Here is a 20,436-nt window from a genome sequence, read left to right as displayed (position 1 = left end):
TGCTGAAGTCAAAGAGAGTTTTTAATAATGGATTTCAAGGGCTCAAAGCCTTAACAGATGTCTGAAGGAGGAGTGGTCCTTGATGCAGACATCCCCTCCCAGGCAGCCCAAAGCGGATCTGCCCAACCAGCCATCCGTTTTGGGGCAGGGCTGCCCTCACCGCCTCCAACACAAACAGCTATGAGCTCTCAGGCAGCAGTGACACCAGCGTCACGAAACCAAAACATCTTAGGATCTTGCTACTTCTTTTTTTTTTTTTTTTTTTTTTTTTTTTTTTTTTTGGCATCGAGCGTTCGAAGGGAAGCAAATTCAGGAACCGGAGATGTTCCCGAGCCTTTGGGTCACAGCCTTACCGCCATCTGCAAAGGAAGCAATCAAATTTCACCTCAACCCCGGTGAATCCCAGGCCGGCGCCGGTGGCTGTCCCCGCAAGCTGCCCGCCGTGGCAGGAGGGCGGCGTATGCCAGGCAGCTGCCATGCTCTCACCTCCCCAGGCTAGCTGGGACGGTCACCGGCTCTGGTCGTTAGTGCTGAGTTCCCGTGGACACCATTTCTTTAGAGAACAAGGATATTTCTTTGGATAGCAACAGGATTTCTTTGGATAAGCTGTATTACCAGGAAGGAGGGAGAGGAATTTGATCCTCCACACCTCGGTCCCGAGTGGGGAGTGAAAAAAGATCAGCTGAGATTATTCAGGCATTTACGTTTCGATGAAAGCCGGCACTCGCCCGGAGTTACCTTGCAGAGGAAATGCTCCTTTTTTTGTTGTCCCTGCTGCAAAGGATTGGCGAAGTCAGACAGGGTGGGCTTGCAACACTCAGCCTTCAAAAACGTGCTTTGCCATCCCTAGACGTACACGCAGGGACATTGAAGGGGAGCTCCTCAGCACAAGGACACACTGGCTTCCCTCCTCGCCTTCTCCCACCCCTTCCCGCCTGCTGTCCCACCAGGCCCTGCCACCCTAAGGGGTAATCAGCAGAGCAAGCGCTATTAATGCACAGCGTTTAGAGAACACTTAACCAGCATTCCCTGTCCTCCTCCTGGGAGGTAAATGAGCCCCATACCTGGGCCTGGGGGCTTGTCCCATGTGGTGGGGGCTCCCCAGGCAACGTCCCTGCCAGGTTGGGCTCCAGGGACCCCACCTCCCCATGCCACCTCCACGCCTCACCCTGTCCCTGTCCCCTGCCTCCTTGCTCCAGGACTGGCTTTTGAATTCAGACTTCAGCTTTTTAATCCAGGCTTCAGCTTTGCCCAGAGGCAGCAGGATCTGGGGAGATGGCCCACAGCCGTTTGCACTGGGCGTGAGCATCACGAGACCCCCCCCCAGTCCCCTCCCGCCGGGGCCAGCTCGGAGGAGAGATGCCCCTCACGTGGGCAGGGTGCTGCTGGGACCCGGCGTCAGGCAGGGGTCAGCCACCAGCTCCCAAACCCCGTGTCCCCCTCAACGCCTCTGTGGCTGCTCAGCCAGGGCTTGCTGAAGAAGCGTGGTGGAGGATGGAGATTTGCTGGGCACCTCCGTCCCCCATCCCTCCTTGCTGTGCAAGAGCGGGGTCAGGAGAGGACGCTCTCCCTGTCCCTGCCACCCGCTTCACCTGTGACAAAGCATGGCTGTGCCAAGACCAGTGGCCCTCCCTGCAGCCAGCTCCAGGGGGCTGAAACCCTCCTCAGATATGCAAGATCTCCCAGCTGTGAGTGTTGATACAATGATTACCGTGTTTGTCATGTTAAATACCACTACTTAAACAAGCGGTGCCCTTAAGCATGGTGTTCGGGAGCCCATGTCAATATTAGCTTGTGAGCAACGGCGAGCAGATAAGCTGGAGCAGGTGAGGACGTCCTCTCCCATGTGCCGTGCAAGTAACGCCTTGGCCTTAACTTTCAAACCTTCTTTGATCACTTCCCACAATTGTCTTGTCGTCAGAAAAGGAATGTGGCTCTTTATAAATAACATTTGCTTTGATGTAATATCTCTACATTTTCTGCTAATAAAATGGCCTCAATTCAGCCCAGCCCCGAGTAAAGCCTATACATATTGCTTTTCCCTTCTTAAAAGCATGCTTAAGCCCCTCCAATAGCAAGGGAAGGTGCGCACATGCTGCGACACTTTGCCGAACGTGGGGAGGATTCATCACATGCTGTAATTTAACCGTGCACTTAAGTGATTTGCTGAACTGGAGCATTAAATGGGAAGCAGCGATTTCTTTTAACTGCCTATAAATACCATAACTTCTTCTCATAGCTGGAGCTATTTTTTAATGACTGGTGCTTAGCTACATTGAAGTTTAAAACCCCGTGGAAAAAAAAAAAAAGCCTTACTTCAGCACATGGCTAACACAAAAGCAACATTTCTTGTCCATATGGAGAACATATTGGCTGAACTCAGCTACGAAGCGACCTTTATCTTTGCTTGTGAGATGAGACCAATTAAGTCGGTGGTGGCAATGCTGCTGGTGAGTTATCGCTCTCCTTCCTCAGGCAGATAAAGGTCAGGCGTGAGGCGGGCGATGCTATGCTCACTGCACGGCGGCTGGCTCTGCTACCTGTTGCCCTGAGACAACTGCGGATGCCCACAGGCTGCTGCTCCTTGCATGGCCCAGAGGCTAATTTTCAGCTAATTGGGAGATTTTGGACCTCTCCACCTCGAGCAGGATGCTAGGAAGAGGGTCTTCAGATGTATGTAGATATATATATACACATACACACATACATATATATATATACACATACACAACCTGGCACTGTGCATGGTGGAGCTCCAGACTGAGCAGCCTGAATCAAACCCTTTCGGCAGCCCCCGGGGTTTCTCCCCCCGCCGCCAGCCCCGTCCCACCACGGGGCACGGCTGGGGACTGCAGGGCACGCGGTGGCCTTCGAGCCGTATATCACCGCAGCCGGGTATCACGGTCGGGGCGCAGGGCAGCCGCCTCCCCCAGGGGATGAATTACGGAGCAATAAACCACGCTTGTCTCAGCAGGAGGGTTTTATGCCCACCATCAATCAGGAGAAACAAACAGCTCCGTTCCCAGCAGGACTGGCAGAAAGCGAGGCAGAAATGGGTGCGCAGGGATCCTGGGGATTTATGGGGGGTCCCGGCCAGGATGGGAGAGCTAGGCACCTTGGCACCCCCCAGCCCCAGTGCCCCCGCAGTGTAAAGCATTGCAGCGCCGGGGATGTGGTAGCAACTCCCTTATTATCCGTGCAGCCTCTCTCAGCGCCTGGGAAGGGACCAGGCGGAGGCGATGGCTGTGGCCGTGGTGTCCCAGCCGCTGGGCTGCTGCAGGTTTCATTTAAGCCACTCACATTTAATCTGAAAAAGTTCCAACACACCCAGGAGCTCCCAGGCTGGGGGCTCCTGAGGCTTGTACTCGTGTGCCCAACACTACCTGGTTCAAAAATTCAGATCACAATGTAAAAACCCAAACCTGCCCCGAGGAGCCGGGGAGGTTTCGGGAGCCGGGTCCAGAGGCGGCCGGGGCGGAGGCTGGGAGAAGCCTGCCTGCAGCAGAGGCATTGCAGGCGCAGTTTTGCCAGCACCTGGCTCCCTGCTCGTCCGTTTGATCTCTAATTGATAAAAGAGCATCACGTGAAAAAAAAAACCCACATCCTCCTTGTAGAGATTTTGGAGGAAAGGAGTTGAAGATGTGCATTTGAGACTTGCAAACCCTACAGTGGTAGTTAGATACCGAAGTGCCGTGCTGAATATGGCCCTAAACATCTGCTTTCCCATTACTTACAATTAGGAGAAAGAGCAAAATCTAAGCTAGCACATCCACATGACTGTATCCTTAGCACAAACACCTGAACAGACAGAGTATCTCTCACCTGATAGCTGCTCTCTGGTGAATTTGCATTTTCCTAATAGGTTTGTTTCACCAGCGAAGGGGAGTTGCTTTCCGAAGCAGCCTGAGCAGCCCGCTGCCAGCTCTCTGGGGCAGTCAGCTACAAACCAGCCTTCTTGTCAAGGTCTTAACCAAGATGAAAAGGCAATAAAACTACAGATCCCTGCTCATTCTTCAAGAGAAAAGCTCAGATCTGAGCAGCAGAAAGACTGCAAACCTGTTTCGCTGTAGTGCAAAGGGTAAGACGAGCCACAGTAGTGCAGAGTCACATCTTAACCTTGAAACCCCTCGGGATGTCCCCCCTATGTTTCTGTGGGCAGAAGAGCTGCCTCACCCCCCAGGCAAGCAGCAGACCATCACCTCTCCTCCTGTAGCCCAGTCGGACCTTCAAGCCATCCTCCTGGCCAGAGCTTGCTCCCCCTGCCTCGGCAGCACGAGTCTCACTCATCTCCGTGGGATCCCAACATGCACTTTTTTTTCTGCAGGAGATGCTTCAAGGACATGAATAATAAGGTGTGATAATGACACAACAAAGTGCCATTCATGTATTTATATACAGTCTTTTCCCTGGCTCCAGTTAGCTTCTATTAAGCCGTCAGTTTTAATGAGCGTTTTGTTGTTACCCTAACGTCGCAGGATCTTATATCTTTTCCTTGCTCTGCTATGAAAGTTTTCCTTGCTGTTGTATAGATGTTTTTCCAAGCTAAAAATAGGATTATCTTTTTACCAATCAAGGCTGTCTGGGATTATGTAGTCAAAGAGCGTGATATAGAGACGTGGAATAAAGGTTTAATGAATCACAAAATTGAATTCTTTAGGGGCTGGCAGCATTTTTCTGAATAAAACAACAACTTAATGTCCTACGTGTTGTACTTTACGAACTGGGACCTAAACTTATCTTGTACAAAGGAAATTACAGAGGCAATCATGGGAGGTCTTTTATTAGTATTTCTTCTCTCCCTGGCACAGAGTAGAATATGAATTGATTGTCAGAGATTTTTTAAGTGCCTTTGATTGAAGAGATGATCTCTGATAAGCTGCTGGAGGAAAATAGAAGCCAACAGCTGCTCCATTTAACATCAGTTAGCCTCCAGTTCTGGCGGTTTGCTAAATAACTATTTTACATTCATAAACACTTCTCTGTGTCACAGCGACACTTGCACACACCTCCCCGTTTCTGCAGAGCACTCTGTGATGCCAGCTATTCAGTGGTGCTGTAGGAGAAGTTAAGTTGTGATGCTGAAAACATACGCGGGTCCTTCCCCATCTTACCAGCCTGGACCCTCGCATTTTTAAATACCCCAGCAGTTTCTGACAGTGCGATATCCCTTCTTAAAGTGAGGGAGAGATCATCATCCGTGTTTTACAGCAGAGGAGGGAAAATAAGCCATTTGTTGTCCAGGGCATTGTGTCTAGCAGGCAATTAAGACATAAATACTGAATCTTCGCTGTTAATGCATTTTGAGGGGGTTGCTGATCCCTGGATAACTCTGCCGTGCTTTCCCCCATGTGTATTCCCCTTGCAACTTATTACACCAAGTCATTGCCAGACCCGTTTCACAACTCCGGTAGCTGCTTACTGCCATAAACCACCTTTGCCCACACCGCACAAAATGTCTTTATTTTAACACCATCACTGCCCGTTCGCTTCCCAGGCTGCGCAAAGGCTCACAGCCCTGAGGTGCCCAGCCCCAGCGGGAGGGGACTGCCAGCTCCGTACCCAGCTTTCGGCTCCCCAACCTGCCCAGGGGACAGATGTGGGCACGAGCTGCCCCAACACGTGCATGGGTGCTGTGGGGAGAGGCAGCACGAGTCTTCATTGCTGGGGCCGGCGAGCCCCGGCCGGGGTCTGCTCCCCGCAGGGAGACCCTTTCCTGCTGCCGTCTTCAGGGCGCTGCAGCTATAAAATGCATCTAAATGACCTCCAGTTCATCAAAGAGCGCCAAATGCACGGGTGTACATCTGCGATGCCTACCTTGGCGTGCAAGAGCAGCCCTACATCAGCACAGCTATAGGATAAAAAGCCTCTCAGCCGGCGCTTTCCAGCGGTGGGTCGCAGGCGACTCCCCAGCCCAGTCCCCTGACATACAGCCGGCGTGTGGACAAGGTCACCCCTCAGATGCGGGAGCGGGACGGGAGCGGTGGCCCCGGGCAGCAGCCTGCCCCATGCTCCCCCCTCGCCCGGCTGCAAAGCCTGACCCGACAGAGGAATTTATGTCCCACAGCTCCCCTGCGAGCAGTGCCCCGAGGCACCAAAAATGAATCCCTCGGTACAGTTTTATTACTCAGCTCAAGATGCAGTGGAAAGATGTTGTCTAATGCGGCTGTGCATTCCTCCTCCTCCCTCCCTCCTTGTAAAGGAGAGGAGGAAAATCAAGGTGCTGGCTGCCATCGGCACCTTCCCCGCCCTGGGCACTCCCGCACCAGACCCGGCAGCCCTTCTGCACGTGTTGCAGCCTGGTTTATTGGCAGCCTGCATTTGATGCTATCCTGGAAAGGCTCTGAGAAGCTCACAGGCTCCGCATTTAGCACGAGCAAAGCCTTTTCCAAAGGAAACTCTTATAGGGTTATGCAAGAACAAAGCTAAAAGGACTTGTAATTATTTCGAGTTGGGCAGGGGCTAAATTAGCCAAGTAGAGTCATTACCCGCTTCAGATCGTCACTGCAAGGCAGCGAGAGGATGCACATCTCCTCGAGCTACAGAGCCCGCCAGTTTGGAGGCTTTATTTAGCCCAGGGAACCTTCAGTCTCCCAAACCAAGAGTAGCTGCAAACCACTGGCCCTGCGGAGCAGCCACCTTTGCCCTGCTGTAGCAGAGGGAAGGAGCTGATGCTAAGCAGCTAAAACTTGCTCCAAACCGCCCTGACCTGGCCTGGCCATGTTTTGCAGAGGCTTTCGTGCCCTCTGATCCCTCTCGCAGCTGACCGACCTCACTGGGGCAGAGGGGAGCAAAGCAACTGATAAACTTTGGGGTGCAGCAGCCCTGGGAGTGAGTTTGCAGGCTGCCTTCCTCCTCTCACCCCAGATTGCTGCAGCTTAAAGAATGAGTGGGAAGAAACGGCGGCTTTTGGCCATCGCTCCTGATGAAGCACTCGCCAAGGCAGAACTGACTTCTTCCTTCTGCTGCAGGGCTCTTTCTGCTGGAAAACATCCCTTGGACTGTGCCTGGGATTGAGGGATCAGAGCAGGCCACGCAAAAGATGCCAGCTTAGGCCTGTGCCAGAGCATCACGATCAGACATTGCTGGGAGCGTTGCTGTCAGGGCAAACCACCTCCTGCTGGAGGCAGCAGCATGGACGGGAGTCTAACCTGGTTGCTGAGGTCCCTGAGCAGAAGCAGCCGTGGCAGGGACGGGCAGGGGCTTCCAGCATGTTCAGGCTGGACTCAGAGGCAGGGAGGAGGCAGGAGTGGGGACAGGACTGTCCGCTGAGGTCAGGTCTGCTCTTACCACGTCTTCCTAACAGACAAGGAGAGGAGCTGTATTTGTACCATGGGTAAGTGTGAGCTTATTGGAGAGATGGAGGGGAAACTGAGGCAGCACTTTCTGCCACACAAATGGCTCTCAAGGTGCTGGAGGAACATCGCTTCGGTGCCCTGGCCCAGACTTGCATCCCTCTTGGTGACGGCCCCAGGGAATGAACCTGCCTGTTGCTGGAGGCCAGCCCTGCAGCTCGGGGAGGCACCGTGCCAGGGCCTGGGGGTGCCAGCACGGTGGCTGTGGGACACCCTCCCCGCTCTGCCGGCTGGCAGCCCCAACGTTGGAGATCCAGTCTCTCCTGCAGTCTCCGAAACACAGAAACAAACCTGGGAGAATTTGGTTTCGAGACACAATTTCACCATAATTGATATCATAAATATTAAACCAAACAAACCCTTCTGCGCCTTGCCACGCTGGGAGCGCTGCCTGCAAGACGCGCGTGTGGAAGCGCGGGCTGAATTTCTGAGCGCTGTAGTTATAGCAACAGGCGCTGTCGTTTATCGGCAGCAGTTATGCAACTCTCGGCTGCACCTTGAAAAGTGCAACTCGCTGCACAAAGCCTCTCAGCAGCAACGGCAACAAAAAACCCATGGGCCCGGGCGAGGGGGGCGGCTCTCAGGCACGGCATGAGCCCCTTGCTGCAACACGCCTGCCTCGGGCGCCCTGGGAGCTCCCCAGCCACCTTTGCACCCTCACCCGTGGGCACAGACCCATAAAAAAGCAAGCCCCGTGTGCCTCCTTTGCTTGCACAGCGCCCAAAGTGTTCAATCAATGTTATGCAGAAACAACACGGATGCCTGCTGCTGCCCGTGGAAGCGAAGATCTCTTTGGTACCCAGCGTGCGCAGGGTCAGCGAGGCACACCGGTGCCTTTAAGTGACACTTTGCTGATTTTCTCTTCTTCACAACATGCAGCCAGGCTAAAGAGCAGTTCTCTTGCCTACAACTCAGACACCCTGCCAGAAAATCAATAGTCATTTGGTGATATTCTGGCACTTGGCTCGCTGCATTGCAATGCCTTGGGAGGAACAGCTCCGATTTGCCAGTCTCCAGAGTAAGCAAAAACCAGTAAGGATCAGACTGGCCTTGAGCAGATACTCTTGGGCCATTTGAGCAGCACAGCCCGATAAATCCATCCCAAACTTCAGGAGCCTCATTTTGTGCCTGTCCAAGAGACTACCCCAGCCCATCAGATGGCAGGGAGCAGGCTGGAAGGGTCCCTCGCGTTCCCCACGTCCTTCCCCCGCCAGTGCGGTGCACGCCTCGCTGCTGCCTGCCTGCTTATCCTAAAAGTCCTGAAAAACGGGGTGCGCACCTCGCGTCGGCCTCGCTAGAGCCTTGACAGACTTGTGTGTTGGATTTATACGGAACACATCCCAGCCTACACCAGCAACAGGTATCGCCAGCCGGCCCCAATGTGGAGCATGGATACTTTGAGCATCTGCGGCAGGAGAGCGGGCAGAGAACTCCCCAGGGCCGGACCCAGCGCACACAGACCTGCTCCCAGGCTGCTCCAGAAAGACTACAAGGCACAAAGGGTAGGTGTCAGCTTATTTACCTTAGCGTAGCTTATTTACCTACAGAAACAGAGAGAACAGGAATTACAGAATTCAGTGCTAGAAACAGGGTCGCTGCTTCAGGGCTGGAAACTGACCCTGGATTTCTGAGTCGGCATCGGACCAGGCTGAAGCAATATGTTTCCATTCACTGGCTTGACCAGGGAGGCAGGAAGCGATGAAAGGTGGGCATGCCAAGCACCAGCTATGGTTTAAAACAATCAGGAAGCTTAAAATAGATTTGAGCAACTTTGAACCACAAAACCAAAAGCTGATGGCATCTTTGTTTAATGAAGAACAGAAATTGCTCTTTTCTGAGAATTAAGGACAGCACCAGCAGGGCTGGATTTCAGCAGGTTTCAAAGGGCAGCAGACATATTATTTTTAAATGATAAATAAAATGTAATAGCCCAACCTCAGGAATACAGTCGTCTGCTTTCAATGCACCCCCATTTCTTTAATTCTTCTCCATCAGTGCAGATATATGAACTGCCACAAATCCCTGCCACCTCCCCATCTGTGTGCATTACAGCCTGAAGCACAGGACCTGCTCTGGGTTACAACCTGACCGGGAAGCAAATCCCTCCCGGAGAGCAGGAGGGGAAGGACATGACTCTTTCCCCTGGGCACTGTCTGTGATAAGAGGAGAATTAAGACCTCCAATCTATTTCTAATGGAGAGGTTACGAGAGGGCATTTGGGAAGCAATTGAAAGGTTGGTAAAGGGGCCCGGCCAGGAAATGTATGGAGTCTCATTACCTTTTATCTTCTGAGCACATAAAGTTTGGAGAATCTCTGTTTAGGTTAGCAGGAAACCTCTGCAAGAATTATATATGCTGCCCGCGTGCTTATCAAGGGAGAAAGAGCTGTGCTCTATCAGCCAGCTGTGGGGCTCGGCGGAGATAAAGATATCCCCCTGCCCAGCAGTGACTTGGGATAAATCATCCTGTCCTCGCGCTGCCATTACGCCTAACCCCTGCTTGGCCCCTTCCGATCGTCACACAATTTAGCTGCGAGAGCCAGGACGAAGGAGCGTGGCTGGGTCTTTTTCAATCATCCTAGCGCTCTCCCCGCAGTGTGGGAAAGGAGGGAGTGCTTAATTTACAGTTCAGCTATAAATGCCCCGTTCTGGATAGCCTATCGAGACCGCAGCTTCAATAGACGCCTAGCTGGGCGCCAGGAAAAACAGCGTTTGGATCCGGTTGGTTTTTAGGCTGGATCCCACGGGCTGGAGTCTGAGGGGCGGCCTGAGGACCAGGCGCCGGCTGGGCAATACCCCTTTTTCTGCAGCCAACCCTCACCAGCTTCACGGGTGTCACCGTCCCTTTGTGCCTGTCAGCTCCCACAGGAGGCCAGGGCGTGCTGCTGCCCCACCGCACCGCCAGCCACGAACCCCATGGAAACGGCTGCCTCCGTGACGTGCGTTTCCCCCCCTCCCGAGACCTCCGACAGCCCCAGACCCTCCGGGGGATGCAGAAAACCACGCGGGCCGAAGCTCAGGTCTGCCCTATTGCTATTGCAAAGAGGGTTTGCTACGGCCCAAAGCGCGTCGGCGTTGCCGGCAAGGTTGGGATTGCAGCCTGCGTGGGTGCGGCACGTCGGCGGACCGGCCGGGCTGCTGTCAGAGCAGCCCAGGCTTCGCGTGGGCGACTTCACCGCTAGCGCTTAGGGACCGTCACAGCCGTGAAGGCGGCACCGAGGTGTCCTCAGGTGCGAGAAGTTGGTGCAAATCTCGGGTTGTGCATAAAGAGAGAGACAGCCGCTGCCTGCCAGCGCTGGTAAGTCCAGAGCGTGGGCAGCGGAGGGTGCTAAGGGGACTTCGGGCTGCCACGGCCACCCAGGGAAAGCTGTCTCTTCCAATTGATTCAGCAATGATTACGAGGCACGCTTTATTCAAGAGACTGCAAACGGAGCTGGCTGCCCATAGATAAATAGCGTAAGGCCTGCGATATTTGCTGTCGGCCAATGCCACCAAGTCATGAAAAGTAGTGATGCATAGAACCAAAATCGCAGAAGGCTCATTGTTTTATATAAGCACCATATATACACCCGGAAAATAAAACTGTGTGTGTGAAAGAGAACAAATTAAAATTCAATTTCATCTATACCAAATAGATGCTATCATCAGTGGAAGGATGTTAGAGATATATTGGTACTCGCATAATTCCTTGGTGAACTTTTATGGGCCAATTGATAAAAAATATTCTCATGAGAGCAATGCACATTATTTCTAGAGCTCCAGTATTTTACTAGCGAGTCAGTGCGGAGATGTGTGATTTACACAACGAACACAGAGGGCTACCTCGACATGGGTAGCACAAGCACGAGTGCTCCGTGGGGAATTCTCCCCTGGAATCAATGCACAGCGTCTCTGTTTGGCCTGCGGAGAGACGATGATCTAAGCCAGGATTTACGTGGATCTCTCCTGTTAGAAAAGTAGCAGAAGCTTTTAACAGCAACGTTCCCAAGCAGGACAAAATCCAGTGTGATGAAACAAAATCCACAGCAGTCCTGCATCTTTTCTTGCTATTGTCTTAAACACCTTCAGCACAGCGGAGCAATTTCCTCCAGCTCTCCACGTGTTCACAGAACCGAACATGAAAATCTAGATAAAATATATTCATCTGTGTCTTCTTTCCAGGTGCGTGGCACTGGGTCGAATTCTTGCAGAGAAACAAACTGCTCCGATAAGGCCAGCTAACTGCGATGTCCGTCCTCGCACGGCGCAGAGCAACGGCTAGCCGGTCCATGCTGCATGCGGGCACAGTCACATTCAAGGTTCCTGACACCTGAGGATCTCAAAGCACTTTCGAAACAGCAGTGAAGTGCCGGCTCCTTGCCCTGATCTGACCGTAGCTCTCATGGAAATCAATCCCAAAGCTTCCTCATGGGACAGAGGATGCTGGTTCAGACCCCCCCTAGATCATCGGTCAGGAGTTGCTTATGGAAAACGGGTGGAATCTGTGCTGTTTAAAATGAGAACTACATTCACTAATTTGGTCTCGTGGAGTTCAGGGGTAAAATTTCAGCTGAGAAGACCCTGGCTCTGCTTGTTGCAGGCCAAGGTGGCACGCAGAGCTCACAAGCGATGCTCGTGCAGCCGAAAGATGCGGTCGCTGCTCTGCAGCACCTCCAGTGCGCTTGCTGTGGGCGCAAAGCCCGCCCTCACTGCTGTGCTCTCAAGGGACCGAAAATTTAAATAAAAGAAAACGAACATCGAACATCGGTTTTCTGAGCTCGCCCACCAGGTGCAGTTTCTGATTTCTTTGAATTCACAAGTCCTGTCTGTGTGGAAGAGAGCTCATTTGGTTAATTAGTGTCGTTTACACAGAAAAGAGCATTCAAAACCAAACCTGAAGCGGCACAGGAAATTTACCCTGAAAACTGGAAATCAGGTGCTTAAATGATAACAGCATTTTTGCATTTTACTACACCCTTGCCGCCTGCCCTGCTCTGCTGACTCAGGCAAATCACGGAGGCCCACGACTCCAAGGATGCTTTTTTACGTGATTCACCTCGCCGTTCACGGCAGCAGGAGCAGCCGAGCTCAAGCTCTTCACCTCAGGCACAAAGAGGTCTGCAGGCACAACCTCTCACCCCTGCGATTACGAAGGAGAGAAGTCACTCGCTCTTCGTGCAGTGAAGGCTGCGAGGGGAGGGCTGTGTCAGGAAATATTTACTGGGGCTCAGCATTCACCTGGGGTTCTTTATTTATTCATACATCTTTGCATTAACACATATCACAGCTCAACCAATTTTTTTTTTGCATAAATTTATAGTACAATAATCCAAGATGGTTAAAAACAAAAACCTGAGGTTTTTATTTCTTCCATCCCAAGAACAGATAAGTATTTTCTTCAATCACGAGGAGTTTCACGGGCTGCAGGAGGAGGCCAGCTAAAACCGCGTGCCTAAGCCATGCGTTGCAAGTGCATTGCAAACGCCCACCACCGTGGTCGTGCTCTCATCAGCGCAGCACGGATCCTGACTGCTTCGCTCCGGCGGGACAGAGGCACCCAGCCGGTGGTGCCACGAGAAAAAGGATCAGGATGAGACTCTAAGGAAAACACTGCTGAACATAACGACTTCATTACTTCTAGCCAGCACGGCACTAGTCACCAAAATCAACTTTGCTGTGTTTTAGCCTGTTCAGCAGTTTTGTCTCTGCTTACCTCTCTGTACTAACATATGTAACTATTCGCTTACCTCTCTGTACTAACATATGTAACTATTCTATTAAAATCTAATCCAACTACAGAATAAATAAAAATCCAATAGTAATATTGAGGTCTAATTAAAGACAAAAACCTGTTGCCGTCTTTCTAGATTAAACTGTCTTCATTTTACTTCACAAATTTGTACTCATGTAAATCAGCCCATCAGGCTTTTTTAGGCATGTAAACGACTCCAAGGGAGGGATGGGGGCCCCGGCGAGACACCCCCCGGGTGACACAAGCTGAGCATTGCTCAGGCAGGTTCAGGTAAACAAGCATTTGATTTTGCTGATTGCATCTTGGATTGGGTGGATCGCATCTTACTCTCCAAAAGGCTATTTCCCACGGCTGCTGACGACCTTACCTTTTTGCTTCATACTGGTCAGCAGGGTTTTCGCCATGAGGGTTGATCCAGCAACGATTTTTGGTATTTCTTGGATGTTTTCAACAGCAGGAATAGCTGCTGCATCCCTCAGCCAGAGATACCAAATTTAGCATCTTGTGGGAGGCAGCGCCGGTTATAGCTTGCAGGACTGACTTGGGGACTGCAGCCTTAGCAGACCCTGTCTGCCTCTGTGCGCGATAGAGCTGAATGTGTGCGATCTGACACCATTCGGGTCCGCCAGATCCGAACAAATTTTGCAGGTCCATGCACAGAGGTCATACCAGGCAGATCAGATGTAGAGGGTTTCCAGGCTGACCGTTCTGTTTGAAATCAGATGCCGTTGCTGCGTCGGCTTCAGCTTGGCTCCACAATGTCGTATTCTCTTCTCCGACCTCCCATTCTTTTCTTTAAATGGCAAAAGTAGCTTCTTAGAGTGCCAAAACAAACCTGAACCGTGAGAAGGCACAAGGATGCGACCAGACACTTGTGAAGTGCCGCAGTGAGCAGGGACCGGAGCCTCAGCTCTCCGCAGCGCTCTTACTGGTAACAGCACCAAATGGATTTGCACCAGTTGCCTCCGACACGATGTGCCTGCGCTGTCTTGCGGGATTGGGGGATTTCTCTGGCTTCTCAAACTACAACAAACACACATAAAAACATGTCCTAGTCAATAACTTATTATACTGAGATGGCAGCATAATTAAGTTACCGGAGGGCTTTGGGCAAATATCTGGTAGCATAAGGTGCTACGTGCTTTTGGCACGAGCTTTATTTAACCACATTGGATCAATTTGAATCAATCTGACATGTACACACTTCAGGGCATGGCCAGTTTCAAATCAATTAAACTCCTTATGACTTTATGATTAGAAACCTGAGGTTATAAAGCATTAATATAAAATCAGAGTTTATAAAGTGAAAAATAAAATCCCAGTGTAATGTTTCATGAAGATCACAGGAATCATTATATAAGCTTCATTAAACAAACAAGGTAAGGGTAATTAGGCTGTAAATTGAGTACAGTAGTTTAAAAAAAGAGAAACTATAATTAGGAGGTGATGGCCACTTAACCAAAAATAAGGAAGTATGGATAACTAGTCGCCTTCTGCGCGATTTCAAACAAAAACACAACTGATTTCTTTGTGAGACGGTGCACCCGAACAAAACCTTCAACCACAGAAGCTGGTTGTAGCAAATGGCTGCAGGACGAGCGAGGCAAAGAAATTGATTTGCAGTTTGCCTGGAAAGAGAAAAAACCACACTGCGCAACAAGGTACGTACAGGTCTTCCACAAAATAGTGGATACAATCCTAAATTGTCTCATAGCCACAAGTTGTGCTCTAAAGATACGATTCAGCAGAGCACCTAGGCAGGTGCTCGGGCACTTTCCTATGCGGTGAACATATATGCAGGGGCTTGCCTGGAAGGGCCGGTGTGAGTCCCACTAACGTGGACAGGACTGAAATGTGCACTTTAGCGCCTGGCTGATGAGAAATGAGTTTAAGCTGGGGGCTTGAGAACATTTCTAGGGGAAGGTCTGCCAGTAGATTTTACTTTCTTGTGCGTTTAGTGTAGGAATTGGATAATTCAAAAGTGCCACCCCCTGCTAAGCCAATTTTCATTAACAAAAGTCCCAGGGGAACTAAATCCTTCCAATGAGCATTCAGTCTGCGGAAGGAGCATGATGCTTTTGCTTCTTCTCTGGCTTGGCACAAATTACCCAAACAGATCAAAATCATCCCCAGCACAACTGCATTTCTTGGGCAGATTCAGGCCAGCACACCTTTTCAAATGCTGTGAAAGATCCTATAAGCGATTCTCCTTCAGAAATATGGATAACGATTTTGCACGTGCTTTCATCTGACCTACCCAATAAATATACGTTAATACAACGAAGTGTCCACTACTAAAAAAAAAAAAAAAATAATGCTGTGGATGGGAAAATGCAAGGGGCTTCCCAGCAGTTCCCTCTCTTACACACAGGGCACTAATCGCTTCCTATAGCACTCAGACGTGCGTGCCAAAGGCCAGGGTCCAAAGTCCACTAAGTTAGCAGAAAAACTCATCAGCTTCAGCGGACTTTACACCGGGCCTGGCACACGCAGGAAATCTCCTTTGCTCTTTGTTTTAATGCGGTTGAAACACGGGATAGCCACACACAGCTTTTGTAGCTTAATCTTTGCTCACACCCAAATGGACGTTCGTTTAAAGATGTAGAGGGTCTGAAGAAAAAAAAAAAAAATATGTAAAATGTAGAATGGGACGATCGTAACTGATGCCAGACACAGCAAAGCCCTTCCAGCAGACCCCGTTGCGCAGGCAGCCTAGGTCAGGTATCACCCTCCGTGGTGGACCTGCCACAGAAAACCCAGGCAGCACAGCGTGCCCAGCCTGCCCAGTCCACCCAGTCCCAGCAGCTGGTTGAATAAGAGAAAATCCCCTCGCAGCGCAGCCCGGCTGGGAAACGCTGGGCGTTTTCACACAGCCCAGCTCCTGCATCCTCCTCTCCCCATCCTCCTCCCCGGAGAGCCCCCGCCGCCCGGCCCGGGCTCTCACAGCCCAGCGCGGGATGCCTGTCCGGCTGCGGCCAGATGGTTTCACTTCACACGTAAAGGCATCCGGCCCCCTCCTCTGGGCTTGTCGGGGGGGGGCTGGGGGCTGCTGCACCAGGTTGGCCATCGGCACTCTGCGTTTGCTAGCCGGAGGGGGTCTGCAGCAAACACACAACCTGTTTCGAAGCCAAGCAGCCGGTCAGGCCAGGAGAGCCTTCCAAACCCCATAACGACATCCCGATGGCTCAGAAAATAAGGTACCAAGACTCTCGTGAGGCTTGAAATAAACCCCAAATCTGGATCGCTTCAGCCTCGCGCTGCCACTTTGAACTTCTTGGCAACTGGTTCAGAGCCTTTGAAGCTGCATCCCAGTCCCACCTCCCTCCCAGTTCAAACGCGGCGCGGCCGGCGTGCCTCCATCAGCTGGCCAGCACATTGGCAGCAGCGCACAGCCGGCGACTGCTAGATGGGCGCCTGTGGCACCCGGCAGATCCGCCGGCACGCCGGCAGCATCTCGGTCTGGCCGCGGTACCCTCAGCCAGGTGCCCTGTCTCAAGGGAGATTCACGGAGAAGGCATGAGCTGGGGGGGTTATTGCGGGGAAATAATAGGCAGAAAGAAAGGCTGAGCCTTTGTAGTGAGCCGTCAGGCCCCCAGGATCAGACCCTAAAGGCTGAGGTATCTGAGTCAGGTCCCCCAAATCATGACCCCTTGATTCAGAGCACGGGGAGGTTTAACTTGCTGCCCGAGGCTCGGCTGGTTCCCTGGTGGGTTTTGGTTTGGTTTGGTTTTCATGGGTGGGATGAATCCCTTTTCCACGCTTTCCCCTCTGCTTGGAAAGGTGAGAAACAGCTAAAACCGAGAGAAACCCTAGAAGCCGGCGATATTTCCCATGGCTTTGCTGCAGATGCCAGAAACCATCTGATCCCCGGGGAAAGGGCTCCGTCTGCGTGCAAACGCCAAGGAGAAAAACTGGTTCTGTGACAAAAGCTGTGGGGACGGGGTGGCCGGGTGATGCCATCCAGCCCTCGCCACCTCCCCGCAGAGCACGGGGCGACGACTCCGAGTCGGACTCGGGGGGCTCCCACGGACCCCTCTACCTGGCTGTGCCGCCACAGGGGTCTCGAGCGGGGAGCGGGACGGGAAGGAGAGACGGCGATGGAGGGTTTTACGAGCTGGCGTATGGCAACTCGCCAGGGATGCCTGAGCGCTGGCGGGGAGCCAGCATGACGCTCCTGCATTTATTAGGGGACCCGCTGGCTTACCAGGAAATTACACAACAGTTAAATACTTTATACATTGAACTAGTTTATTAAGGAGCTGCTCGAGATTTTTGCGTAGAGGGACCGTTCTGGAAATTATGATGCTGCGAGCAGGAGCCGGCCCCACGATGCGGCACGGCTTGGTGGCACGGTGCGTGGCTTTGCTGGCACGGTGCCGCTGCGTCGCCGCTCGCAGGGAACAGGAGCACAGTGTGCAGAAAAAGAGAGCCATAAAAAGGGAGATCTCTCCCAGGAGCCTGCAAACAAATGTAAAAGAGCAAATCCCAACAGGCAGGCGTGAGCAGGGCTGCAGCTACGGCTTGCACACCAGCAAAGTCACGGCTGCAGCACAGGCTGGCAAACCCACATGGGTTTTTAACCTGTGAGTGTGGGCACCGCTGGACAAAAACCATGGCAGGAGAAATCCCACAGGGAATAAAGGCTTGTTCCATGCCTTGGCCAGGCTGGGGAATGGACACATCCCCACCGGGGCTCCCTGTGCCAGCACCCCTGCCCTGGAGATGGGACCAGACCCCAGTGCTGCTTCTCAGGTCACCTCTAATTTTGCATGGAAGCAAACCCAGCCGTGACTCAGTCTGGCCTCACGCACCAGGCAGGATCTGAGGGCTGCCAGGATGGTAAATGCCAGCACAGCAACTAAAGAGGAATAATCCCTGCCAGGTAACGAGTGACTCAGGCACATACCCCAGGCTAGCAGGTGCCAAAGCCAACACAGATAAATGACAAAGAACGAACCTTGAGACTAGAAATAAAACAATGTGCTGGGTGGAAAGGTCGTGATAGGGACTGACCAGAAAAGTCACCGAGGCTGTTGCAGATAAGCAAAGAAAGGAGGAAAAAAAATCCCCACACTTTCTTATGGCAGTGGGAGGCAGCGAAGGAGCACGGGGCTCCTGCCTGACACCCGCCCTGTGACATGCTGGTGGCAGAGGGACTTGGCAGAGGGACACAGCCGTGGCCAGGGGGTTGCACGCTTGTTCCTACAACCCACCCAGCCCCAGGGAGCACCCAGATTTTGTTCGGTGGCCTCAGGCGCAGCAGCAATTATCTGCAGGGACAAGGAGGGGAGGGCGACTGTTTCTGATTAGGTAGGAAAATCGGGGAGCCTATAACTGCCAGGATGGCTCCGACCTGAGAGCTCGCCAAAGGAATGCATTAAAATTGTCTCTACCAACACAAAACAAAAAGGTCGCCCATGGCAGGAGGGCGTGCAGCCGTTAGCGGGGTAACGGCAGCCGTGCTGCACGTCCCAATGAGGAACGGCAGAAAATGAGTTTTCCGTGGCAGGCATAACTGTCAACACAGCGTTTGCGTTGCATCGATTACCTCTGGAGAAAATGGGGACGGCGAGTGTATTGACCTTTCAAGGGAAAGCACCAAGTATCTGCAGGCTTTCTGCTGCAGAGCAGAAGTGCGCTGCTTGCCGGTTACCTAAAAAAAAAAAAAAAAGGAGGTGTCTCGCTATCCCCTGCCTCGAGGGCACAGGAATCATGTCCTTCCAGTACCAGTATATGCCCTTGGCTTTGCCCAGAAATCACTACGTAGCTGCACAAGGCTTTCTCCAACCACCTGGTCTCCTGCGCGTTCACTCCTTCGCCTTTTGACTTTGCAGGCAAGGCTGTAGAAGATACTCGTGGAGCTCAACAGCACTCTGCCCTCAGCCACCTCTAATCCTGGACAATCCAGGCACGCGCGGTCCAGCAGCAGTAGATCATGTACAACTGCTGGAGTGTCACCAGCGGGGATGTGGCAAGCGGCAGCTATGGCCACTCACCCATGAAATGCAAATTTAATGTAACTATTTGCAATGTAAAGTGCTTTGCACTTTGAAAAATATGCTATTATTTGTGCCTTTTATTGGAGAGAGGGGGAAAAATATATTCAGAAACAGTCTCCTGTGCATGTTCGCTTCTTTCTGCATCCAGAGTTATGGAGTTTATATTGAAATTTAGCAGCTGTGGGATACATGGACCAACAGTGCCATCATCACTAAATCATCTCTTATTTAGCTAATGCCCTTCATCGCTCGCACTCTCCTGCAAAAGCTACATATAGAATAGAAAATGACCTGCCAGGCTTACAACAGACTGGTCAAAAAAATTCCTCCCTCATTCAGTTCCTCCAAAATGCACTGTCCCAATAGTATCAACAATGTGTTTATAAATATTTCAGGACTAGTGGGTTTATTCTTAGACAATAACAACGTTTTTCCAAAAGTCTTTCTTGTTTGCTTGTTTTCATTCACCTTACCAAAAGTGTCCACCCCAAAACAGTTAAATCAATTGCAAAGGAATATATGTAAATGCATTAAAGAACATCTAATCCACTACTGCCGCTATTACAATATTTTATTCTATTTAAAATTATGATAGACTTCTTAACTTTCTGGTCTCACACTACATATTAAGGAGCTGTCTTTTTTTAACTGTACATCTGTAGATACTAACAAAGCAAGAAAAAAAAAAAGGGCTCGCAAATAGAAGTTTTTCAATTATTTCAAAATAATGTGGGTTTTTTGCCATCTCCTGACTTTCAAATTCAACTTTCCCCTACTTTCAGGTCAACATCGTAAATTATGAGTTTTGTAGGCAAGGAATTAGAGCCACTGGTAACTCAGAAACTAATAGATGTGGGGGGGGAAGCAGTTGAGAAAAAACAGTTATTGTTAGAAGTAATGCAAAGTAATGCAAAAAACCTGCAGGTCAAAGACTTGTTTTGCTCCAGAAAATGGGAGTGACTGCCTGGCCAGGCTTAAACTGGTGACAAGATTAGTCAATGAAGGTGACAAGTGCCTTAACAGCCTCAGATACTTGGTGAGGAATGTCCCCGCACCAAACCTTAATCTTTTAGTGAAAGCTGGGCGTGTTAAACACTGTAGCAGAGGATCTGGTATCCCAGTATGGGCGCAGGCCCGCTTCATCTCCGGGTGACACTGTCCCTGATAGAAACTGCGGCAGCTGGCTGCAAGGGACATCATCAAGCAGCCCTGGAGAGACACCCCACAGCCCCCCTCCCTCGCCCGGGTGAGCTGGAGGGGTTACCTACCGGGCTCAACCCCTTGGTACAGAAAGTTGAAGATCGATGATGGTGAACGAGATTTTCATCATTCAGTGAGATAACAAGAGGCAGAGA

Source organism: Gymnogyps californianus, chromosome 13 (genome assembly GCF_018139145.2).
Source record: "Gymnogyps californianus isolate 813 chromosome 13, ASM1813914v2, whole genome shotgun sequence".
NCBI classification, from domain to species: Eukaryota; Metazoa; Chordata; class Aves; order Accipitriformes; family Cathartidae; genus Gymnogyps; species Gymnogyps californianus.
This window is presented reverse-complemented; position numbering follows the sequence as displayed.